The sequence below is a fragment of the Gracilinanus agilis genome, chromosome 4 (assembly GCF_016433145.1).
Source record: "Gracilinanus agilis isolate LMUSP501 chromosome 4, AgileGrace, whole genome shotgun sequence".
Taxonomy (NCBI): domain Eukaryota; kingdom Metazoa; phylum Chordata; class Mammalia; order Didelphimorphia; family Didelphidae; genus Gracilinanus; species Gracilinanus agilis.
Window position 1 is genome coordinate 410,834,378 of NC_058133.1, and position 11,584 is coordinate 410,845,961.

Genomic DNA, 11,584 nt, shown 5'->3' on the forward strand with positions numbered 1-11,584 from the left:
AATTTGTCATCCAGAATGGTTGGATCAATTCACAATTCCACTAGCAATGCATTAATATCCCAATTTTGCCACATCCCCTCCAACATTCATTACTTTGCCTTGTCATTTTATCCAATCTGCTAGGTGTGAGGTGATACCTCAGAGTTCTTTTGATTTGCATTTCTCTAATTATTAGAGATTTAGAACACTTTCTCATATGCTTATCAATAGTTTTGATTTCTTTATCTGAAAATTCATGTTCCTTGCCCATTTATCGATTGGGAGATGGCTTGATTTTTTTGTACAATTGATTTAGCTCCTTGTATATTTGAGTAATTAGACCTTTGTCTGAGTTTTTTGTTTTAAAGATTTTTTTTCCCAATTTGTTGCTTCTCTTCTAATTTTGGCAGCATTGGTTTTGTCTGTACAAAAACTTTTTTATTTAATGTAGTCAAAAATATGGAATGCTTCATGAATTTGCATGTCATCCTTGCATAGGGGCCATACTAATCTTCTCTGTATCATTCCAATTTTAGTATATGTGCTGCTGAAGCAAGCACTCTCATAACCTTTTAAAGAACAATTCATACCAATAATACACAAATCATTCTCAAAAATTGAGAAAGCACTCTACAGGAATCCTTTTATGAAACAAATATTATCCTAATACTTAAACCAGAGGAGGCCAAAGCACAAAAAACCCATAGGTGAATATCATTCACAAACAGTTTCAAATTTCTAAATAAAATCCTCTCAAATAGACTATAGCAATTTATTTAAGAAATCGTTATGGCCATGTCAGATTTGTTCCAAAGATGCGAGAATGGTTTAACATTAGGAAAACCATAAGCAGAATTAATCATATTACAGACAAAAAACATCCAAAACCACATGATTTGTCTCAACTGATGGGGAAAAGCCTTTGACAAAATAAAACACTCATTTATGTTAAGAAAAAAATTCTACAAAGTAGAGTCATAGAGGAAACTTATTTTTTTAATATCATAAAATGTATCTAAAGTCAAAAGTAACCATCGTATGCAGGGGGAATACACCAGAACCATTTCCAGTAAATATTGGAGTAAGGCAAGTATTCCAATTCTCCCCACTAATGCTCGTAATAGTAGTAAGATAAGAGAAGTAAATTAAAAGCATGAAAATGGGTAAAAAAGAGATAAAACATCACTATTTGTTAATGATGTGATGATTTACTAGGAAAACTTAGGAATTCTACAAAGAAACTAATAGAAACAGCTAATGATTTTTGTAAAATTGTAGGCTACAAAATAAACACTCAAAAATCACCTGCATTTCTATGTTATAATAACAAAATCCAAGAGCAATAATAGAAAGAGAAATATCATTCTAAATACTGCAGAATGTATAAAATATCCGGAAATTGGTCTACCAAATCACACACCCCAAAAATTTATAGATTCATTTACAAAGTGTTCATTAAAGAAACAAAGGACAAATTAAATAAATAGAAGAATATTTAGTAGCTCATAACCACCCCATGACAATATAATAAAAGTGACACTACTACCAAACTTAATTTAAACTTTTATTGCAATGCCAGTGGAATTATCAAAGGAATACCATATGGAATAAGGTAAAAATAATATAAAAATTGATTTTGAAAACAAAAGATCTAGGCCATCAAGAAAAATGAAAGAAATTCAATAATGCTGACAAATTTTAAAGTGTGTCATGTATATATTTCTTTAGGAAAACCAGTTGTCAAAAATTTATCAGCACTCTCTTGATTACATTGACCAAAAAGCTTCTGCACAGACAAAATTAATGCACATAGTAGAACAATGCAAGTAGTTGAATGGAAAGGGAAAAACCTTTGTATCAAATTTCTTTGATAAAGGTTTGGCAAAAAAGATGCATAACTAGTTAACACATATCTCTGTGTATATATATGCATGTATGTATATGTATAAACATACGTACATTCACACAGATATATATGACAAAAAATCATTGCTTAAAAGATAAAAGGTCAAAGGATATGAAGTGTCTTAAAAATAATAATTACAGATTTTTACGACATGAAAGAATAATAAGAAAAATGCAAATTAAATTAAACATGAGGTTTTACCTCACACCTTGCAAATTGACAAAGATCACAAAATATAGAAATAGTCAAGGTTGGAGGGGTTGTGAGAAGATAGGCACACTATTGCATTGTTGATGTAACTGTGAATAAGTATAATCATTTTGGAAAGCATTTTAGAATTATGCAAATGAAGTGCCAAAAATGTCCAAAGCCTTTGTCCCAGAGATTCTATTACTAGGCTTATACCTGCCAAGTGTTATATTTTTTTTTATTTTAAACCCTTAACTTCTGTGCATTGACTCATAGGTGGAAGAGTGGTAAGGGTAGGCAATGGGGGTCAAGTGACTTGCACAGGGTCACACAGCTGGGAAGTGTCTGAGGCCAGATTTGAACCTAGGACCTCCTGTCTCTAGGCCTGGCTCTCAATCCACTGAGCTACCCAGATGCCCCCCCTGCCAAGTGTTATATTTAATAATCTGGGAAGAGATGGATGCCACCTTGACTAACAGGGATGGCAGTTGAGAGACTCAGAATGTTCCCAAGTGCCATGAGCCAGGGGCAAATATTGGTTGGCCTCACCCTATATATACCCCTCACAGCCATTTTGGAGGGAGTCTCTGGACTGAGAGGTCTCTGGACTGAAAGGTCTCTAGACTGAGAAGTCTCTGGATTCAGAGGCTGAGAACTGGAGATCACAGATCTCTGCCAACCTCTGTGGTTCAATCTGGGAGCGGGTGACTGAAGGGTAGTTTGAAGGGTGGAAAGGGTGGTTTAAGAAGAGGGTAGGAATAAGCCTGAATCTATTTCCTGATAGAATGTGAAAGCTAGTGAATCATCAACACTAGTAGTGAGAGAGCTGAGAAAATAAAGACCATCAATACATCTGCAGCAATAGCCTTTCCTATTCTCCGGCTTGGCTGTGGTCAGGTCTGGCCAGAGATAGAGGTAGAGTGAAATCTCCAGCCTTCACCTGATCAATAGCCTCCAGTCCTGATTGTTAATTAGTCTAATAGATAATAGATCCATAGGGTTTCCAATTACCAATCCTCAACTTTGTTATCCTTTCCCTACTTATAGATAAAGAGTGTTCAACAACAAGTACCTTCCTGAGTGGTCTTTCTATCATGGCCCTTGGGAAGGGAGTCAAACGCAGTCAGATCCTGAACGTTATCCAAGGTAGATCAATAGCCCAATACCAATTTATCCAACCCCAGGTTAGACCTGGAGAGGTTACCCATCTCTAACCTCTCAGGGGTCCTTACTTGGGCAGCTGTTAAAGAATCCCTAACAGGTTATCAATCAAACCTGTTAAAGAGAAGGGGACAACTTAGAGCAGCAGCCAGGGTGATAGGAGTAGGCGTTCCTCCCACCAACTGCAGCTGTGGAGATTATAGACAGATACACATCATCACCATCATTATACATCTGTATATCTCCCTTCTCCCCTATATTTCAATAACACAAGGAAGCATTAATAAGAAGAAAATCCTTATATAAGTCAAGATATTTATAGCAGCACTTTTTGTGATAGCAAAAAACTGAAAACAAATTAGATGCCTATCAATTGAAGAATGGCTAAATCAACTATGAAAATGAGTGTAATTGAATTTTACTATAATGTAAGAAATAATGATGATGCACTGAAGTAAACAAGATCAAGAAAATAATATATGCAATAATTATGACAATGTAAATGGAAAGAACAATCAAAATGAGCATTGCAAAATTATAAAGAAGTATAACTTAAAAGAAGAGAGGAGACACTTCCACCCACTCTTTTAAAAAGATAAGAGGTCCATGAGTATTTTATATTGCATGTATTTTTAGACTTTTTTGTCATATTGATCAGCTATACTGATTTTTTTCTCTTCTTGTTCTACTTTTTGGTTTAAAAAATACTTTTTGTCATGGGGAGAGGAAAGGGGAAGGATGCTGTAGTAAATAAACTATGTTGATATGTAAAAACAAAGGAAATCATTAAAAACTGATAAAAATACATAGAGTTGAGGAAAAGGGTATCATGTAAGGAATAGCAAAGAGCCAATATCACTATATCATAAAGAAAATAGAGGAATATGTGTGAGAAGACTAAGAAGAGTGCTAAGTTATAAAGAGTTTTAAAAGTCAAAAAGAGGATTTTCTATTTGGTCCTGGATATAATGGGAAGCCATTAGAGTTTATTGAATAAGAGGTGACATTTTTAGAGAAATTACTTGGACAACTGAATTGGGTATGAATTGGAATGAGGAGAAATGAGGTCTTCTTGTGGCAAAAGGACCAGCTAGCAGGCTGCTGCAGTAGTCTAAGTGTGAGGTAATGACATCCTCCTGCACCAGCATGGTAGCAATGTCAGAGAGAGAAAGGGGTGCATATGAGACATGTGACTAAAGTAAAATATTTAGGACTTGACCACTATTTGGATATGGACATGAGAGAAAGTACAAGTTGAAAATGGCATCTAAATTACATACCTAGGTGAGTGGAAGGACAGTGTTGCCTCTGATAATATTAGGAAAGTAAAAAAGAGGGGAGGGTTTCAGAAGGAAGATAATGAGTTAATTATAGGACATGTTGAGTTTAAGATGTCTACAGAACATCCAGTTGAAGATGTCTAATAGGCTGTTAAAAGAGGTAAATCTGGAAGTTAGGAGAGAGGTTAGAGTTGGATATATAGATCTGGGAATCCTGGATAGATATGATAATCTCACCCATGGAAACTGATGAGGTCATCAAACAAGATAATACAGAGGGAGAAAGAGAAGAGAGCCCTGATAGGACAATCTAAATGAAAATCTAACAAAGGAGACCCAAAAAGAGTGATTTTATAGGTGGGAGGAGACCCAGGAGAGAGAGAAGTTTCACAAAAACCTGAAGAGACGAAATTACAAAGAAGAGTGTCAAAGGTTTCAAGAGGTCAAGAAGTATGAAATTAAGAAAAAGTCAATATAATTGGCAATTAAGCGATCATTAGTAACTTTGAAGAGAACTATTGCAGTTAAACAGTGAGGTCAGTAGTCAACCTGCAGAGTTAGTAAGAGAGTAAGAGGAAAGGGAAGTGGTTACCCTGATTGTAGACAGCATTCTCAAGGGGTTTGGCCATAAAAGAAGAGTTTAAAAACTATAACTATTGGGGATAGATGGATCAAGTAAGAGGTTTATTGAGGATGACAGTCATGGGTATGTTTGTAGACAATAGGGAAGCAGCCTAAGAGACAAGGAGAAATGAAAGATTCGTGAGAGAGTAGAAATGATAAAGGGAGCAATTTTATGAAGAAGAAATGGAATGGGATCACTTCCATCGGTCTGGCAAAAAAAAAAAAGTTTATCTTCTTTGCAACATTTTAACACTAATATTTACAAAGAGTTTTCTTCACTATAATACCACAGACTAATTAATATAAGTATTATTCTCATTCCATAGATGATGAAGCTAAGGATCAAAGAATTTAGGTGATTTTATCCATGATCATCCAGCTAGTAAGTAACCAAGGTGGAAATAAAACTATCACTTATCCAACTAAAAAATCAATGTTTCTAGGGAACGAACCATAGAAGATTGTAAACAGCAATTACATGTCACAAACTCTGTGAGATTTGGGGAGAGAAGCCTGAGGAGTGTTCACTCCAGATTCCATAAAGAAGTATATGCCTTCTGCCTCTCTCCAGAGAGGTGGTGGTGAACTGTAGGTGCTGCATGAGTCATACATTTCTCAGATATGGTGAATGTGTTCATTTCTTTAAGCTTTACTATACTGCTTTATTACAAAGAAGAGTTCGATTGTGGGGAGAAATAAGGATAGGCGTGAGAAATCATTTGGAAATAACAGTGATGTTTAAAAAAAAAAAGACCATCACTAAAACTTTTTTAAAAGAAAGGAATACTAGTTAATGAACAGAGGAGAATCCAGTGCTTTGAGAAAACATTAGCATTAAAATCCCTGACTACAAAGGAAAGTTTGTTGTTAGGGCCCTGCCAGAGATTTTGAAAGGAAAGTACTGTTCCAGGAAACTTGTGAACTTTCTTTTTTACATTCTGAGTTCTTTCTGACCCTCTTCTTCTCCTGATAAATCTTCTTGTTCATTCTTTGTCACTTGTCCACATTCACTGATCACAGTAGGTCCCCAGAGAAAATGCCAGTGGCTGACACAAGCCTATGAAAGCCGCCCTCAATTCCTCTGGGAATGCAGACTACTAAAGCCCAGAAGCCTCTTAGTTAGAACCCTGTGTGCCAGATGGCAGGGTCACAGTCTACCATGGTTCCCTGGGCTCTCTTTCTAAATGTTAACTCTTGTTTTTCCAAATGTTTCATCTTTTGCTTTCTGTCGCTGATGATCATTGCTTCCCTTTAAATAAGATAATTTTCAGAAAGGGGGAAAGGTTAGGTTTGTTTGTTGGTTCTGTTTTGTTTTGTTTTAAGACCAAGTAGAACAAAGAGATTTTTATAATATTCTTATTATATTCTCTAAGCCTCCCTATCATCTGTGTGACTGTAAAGATATCTGCCATAGGATAGAACTGGCAAAAGCTTGGTCATTCTTTTCTGACGCTTTATTCAGAGTAATCCAGCATGATGCAGTGGCAACAGGACCTGAGTTCAAATTCTAGCTTGACTACTAACTATGTGACTTTAGGCAAATAACTTAATTCCCATGGGCCTTTGTTTCCTTATCTGTAACATTCCAACCCTAGGTCTAAGATTCTGTTTTGCATGCCTAGAACATTCTCATCAAGATTTTATAAAGATGCAAAAATAGTCCTGTGGGTCAGTAGTTGATGATATCTTCTGTTCCCATTTTTGGCAGTGATCTTTTCCATTTTCCAGTTTTTTAGAATTTTCCCCTTTCGGAGATATGTTGAAAACTAGTCCTTGGGGTACTTTAAAATTGTATTGGCTCCATGATGCATTTCTTTTTCATGCATTCAGTCAAATCTACCAACTCTTTCCGTTTAACTTTCACACCACTGACACTTCCCCATGCAGTATATACTGACTGAGGTTGCTCAGTGGATAGAGTGCCAAGGAAGGCTCATCTTACCGAGTTCAAATCTGGTCTCAGATGCTCACTAGCTATGTGACCCTAAGCAAGTCACTTAACCCTGTTTGCCTCAGTTTCCTCATCGGTAAAATGAGTTGGAGAAGGAAAAGGCAAACTCCTCTCCTGTCTTTGCCAAGAAAACCCCAATGGAATCTCTGACCCCCAAGTTTCTTCATCTGTAAAATGAATATTTAGACCAAATGACCTTCAAGATCTCTTTTAGTTCAAAAACTGTGATCCTGTGATTAGCATAAGAATCTTGGTGATTTTTATTTCATATTTATTTATGAGCCTCCTTATAATTTCATTAATAAATGCTCTCACAGAATCATATAATTTAAACCATAATTTAAACATAATCTAATATCTACATTTTGTAATAAGAAATCAAAATCCTAAAAGAATGACACAATTTGCCTAAAGTCCCACAGAGAGTAAGTGGCAGAGTCAGGTCATAGAATACAGCTTGTAATCTTTCTTCTCGGTATTTTATAAAAGAGTTTTGTTCTCAATACCCTTGGATACTGTGTCCCACCATTTGGCAGTAAGCATGTGACTTTGGTTGAGATTGGCCTCATTTGGGAATAACAAGTAACCTTAATATAGTACTTTAAGGCTTGCAACACACTTTACATACACTGTCTCATTTTATCCCCAAAACAGCTCTGGGAGGTAGCTGTTATTATTATCCCCATCTCACAAATAAGGAAACTGAAGCCAAGAGAGGTTAAGCAATTTGCGTAGGATCATAGCAGCTAGCTAGCAAGTGTCTAAGGCAGGATTTGACCTCAAGACTTCCTTAATCCAAGTTCAGCAATCCATCCACAATTTTTCTCAGAGGAGTAGCAGATGTCTAGTCTGTGGACCTCGACCTCAACTTTGTCATAGCTGGAAGACTCCTATCCCCATTCTACATGCCTCTTCTAAAACTTGCTTCCCCCATTTCCCTCCTGTGGAGTCAAAACCATTGATTGTGCCATATGGCAGGGACTGAACTATCAAAAAAAAATCTCCCACCTTTCTTTACTCTCATATATTTTCAATTTTTCAGGGTCAATTGTTTGTTTAAATAGATTCAATTACTATAAAACTGTTCAAAAATAATAAATGTTGGAAGGGATGTGGCAAAATTGAGACACTAATGCATTGCTGGTGGAATTGTGAATTGATCCAACCATTCTGGAAGACATTTTGGAACTATGTCCAAAGGGCTTTAAATACCCCAAAGAGATAATAGGGAAAAATATGTGTACAAAAATATTTATATAGCCTCACTTTTTGTGGTGGCAAAAAAATTGGAAAATGAGGGGATGCCCTTTGATTGGGGAATGGCTGAACAAATTGTGGTATCTGTTGGTGATGGAATACTATTGTGCCAAAAGGAATAAGGAACTGGAGGAATTCCATGTGAACTGGAATGACCTCCAGGAACTGATACAGAGTGAAAGGAGCAGAACCAGGAGAATATTGTACACAGAGACTGATACACTGTGGTACAAGCGAATGTAATGGACTTCTCTACTAGCAGCAATGCAATGATCCAAGACAATTCTGAGGGACTTATAAGAAAGAATGCTATCCACATTCAGAGAAAGAACTGTGGGAGTAGAAACACTGAAGAAAAACAACTCCTTGATCACATGGGTTTATGGGGATATGATTGGGGATATAGACTCTAAACGATCACTCTATTGCAAATATTAATAATATAGAAATAGGTCTTGATCAATGATACATATAAAACCCAGTGGAATGGCTCATTGCCTATGGGAAGGGGTGGGAGGAGGGGAGAGAAAGAACATGAATCATGTAACCATGGGAAAATCGTCAAAATTAAATAAATAAATAAATTCTCTTAATTTTATAAACAAATAAATAAACAAAACCGTGCATACCCTTTGATTCTGAAATGCCACTATTAGGGCTGTATCCCAAAGAGATAATAAAAAGGGAGGAAATGGCAAAGAACTAAAAATTGAGAGGTTGTCTATCAATTGTGGAATGGCTGAAAAAAATGTGGCACATGTAGGTGATGTAATACTATTATACTATAAGAAATGATAAACAAGATGATTTAGAAAAAGCTGGAAAGATCTGCAGGAACTGATGCCGAGCAAAATAAGCACAAGAGGGAGAATAGTACACATAGTAACAGCGATATTGTATGATGATCAACTGTGAAAACCTGGCTACTCTCAGCCACACAATGATCCAGGATGATCCTAAAGGACTTATGATGAAGAATGCTCTCCACCTCCAGAAAAAGAATTGTTGGAGGCAAATGGATGCAGACCAAAGCATATTCTCTTTCATATCAGTGTATTTACAGTTTTATCTTAGGGTTTTAGTTTTGTATGGTGTCCTCTTACAACAATAACCATGAAACTGTATTTTGCATGATAATAAAAATTAATTAATTAGTAGATTCAGTTAAAATTGTTCTAATTACAGATCTTTTTTTCTCAACTTCATCTTCTCCCCTTATTTGGTATTGATTTTTTAGCTTTGCCCTAACCAAGCAATGTCTCACTTTATAGACAGTTCAACTGATTCTGAAACAAGACACACATCAGTTGTTTCCTCTCAGTTTTCCTATTGACTTCATTCATAGTGATGTTGTTGGCATTTGCCATGTCTAGCACCTTTCAGCTTGACTCTTGAATAAAATATCCATTATAAAAAAGGGAAGATTTGAGCAAATAAGTATTTATTAAATAACTACTATGTTTAAGGTACCATCCCTATGTCCTGGGGCTATAAAGAAAAGAAGAATACAGATCCTGTTCTCAAGAAGCTTACAGTCTAATGAAGGAGACAACATACGGATTTGAAATGGCTTCACATGTGGTCCCAATAATGGAAAGAGCTATAGATTTGTTATCAGAAGGTCTAAGTCCAATCTCAAGTCTATCTATTACTTACTATATTGTGACTTTAAGTAAATCACATAACCTCTCTAGGATTCAGTTTCCTTATGGTAAAATGGGAGGTCAGTAGACTAGCTAACCTCTCAACCTTTGATCCTACAAGATGTTGTCTGAGGACAAGATGACCTAAATTTGTAAGGGCTTATCACAAGAGTGACTATAGGCTAATGAACAACTCTCAGAGAATACTTATTAACTTTTTTTTTAATCTTTACCTTCTGCTTTGGAATTACTACTAACTACTGATTCCAAGTCAGAAAAGTATTAAGGGCTAGGCAATGGGGGTTAAGAGAGGTGGCACAGTGAATAGAATGTCAGGTCTAAAATCAAGAATTCAAATCTAATCTCAGATATTTACCATCTATGTGTCCCTGGACGTCACTTAATCCAGTTTGCCTCAATTCCGTCATCTGTAAAATAAGCTGGAAAAAGAAATGTCAAACCACTCCAATATATTTACCAAGAAAACCCCAAATGGGGTCATGGAGAGTCAAGAACAATTGAAATGAATGAACAATAAGGAAGAGATGTCACTGAGTGATAGAGAAAAAGAGAACCTGAAAGTGGTGGTAAGGTGTAAGAATTATTCCAACTCTACCCCCTCAATTGGTGAGCTGAGAAGAATGAATGAAGGTTCATCCAGTACTAGGAAGGTTAGCCAGGGAGGTTGTGTCAACAGGGAAAAGGCAGATTTCACTAAAAGCTGGTAGTTGGCAAAAGTGGTAAAGGAACAGATTTAAATTGAAGAGAAGATTGTTACCTGGAATAGACATTCCAGAGATCACAGTGGAAGGGTAGTGTTAGAATAAAACTTATGGGAAGGAAAGAATGAGGACTGAGGTGGTGGTGGTGGTGGTGGTGGTGGTGGTGGTGGTGGTGGTGGTGGATGAGAAATAGGGTTTGGAAGATGATCTATAGATTCACTGGGATGTTATGGATATGATTAGTTTTAAGAATGTTTATCAATGAGTGGATCCTTAAGTACCCTTAAAGGACAAGCACAATAGGAGACTGGAGGTTTGAAGTCAAATGGACATCTGCTCTTCTTTGCCCAGAAAGTTCTCCACATCCCAGTAGGGAGAGTGGCCTGGCAACAGGAGGTGGCAGATGTCTTGTGCTGTAACTTATGGAAATCGTTGCATTGGGGCATATGGAAGACACATGGTCTAATTCTTACAACCTTTCCACAGGGAACACTCTCTTCCCAAAAGAAAATGGAAGACTCAGGGTGCTAGTGCACCTATGACCTGAGGTCTTATGATCAGAGATTAGCTATGGTGCAGCCACAGGAAGTAATATGCCCAATCTAGTTCCTAAAATTTTCTTGACTCTCTGTAGCTTTTGGCTCTGTTAATTACCCTCTTCTCCTACTCTTTTCTCTCTAGTTTTCATGACATAGATGGATCTTTATCCAGGTCATTCTCATTAACCACATATGACCACCAAGGCTCTGTCCTGACTTCTCTTCTTTTCTTTCTCTATAATAATTGGATGGATTCATCAGCTCTCATAATTCAATTATCATCTCCTTGCAGATGATTCTAAGATTTATTTGTCTATCTCCTGAACCCTAGTT

The 11,584-nt window shown here is 36.5% G+C and overlaps 1 non-coding gene across 1 annotated transcript; it reads right to left on the bottom strand.

Moving 5' to 3' along the window:
- Positions 1 to 432: 432 nt before the first annotated feature.
- On the bottom strand, positions 433 to 539 carry LOC123248084. Its single transcript, XR_006506190.1, has one exon. It is a non-coding gene; the product is annotated as a U6 spliceosomal RNA (small nuclear RNA).
- Between the last annotated feature and the right edge of the window lie 11,045 nt (positions 540 to 11,584).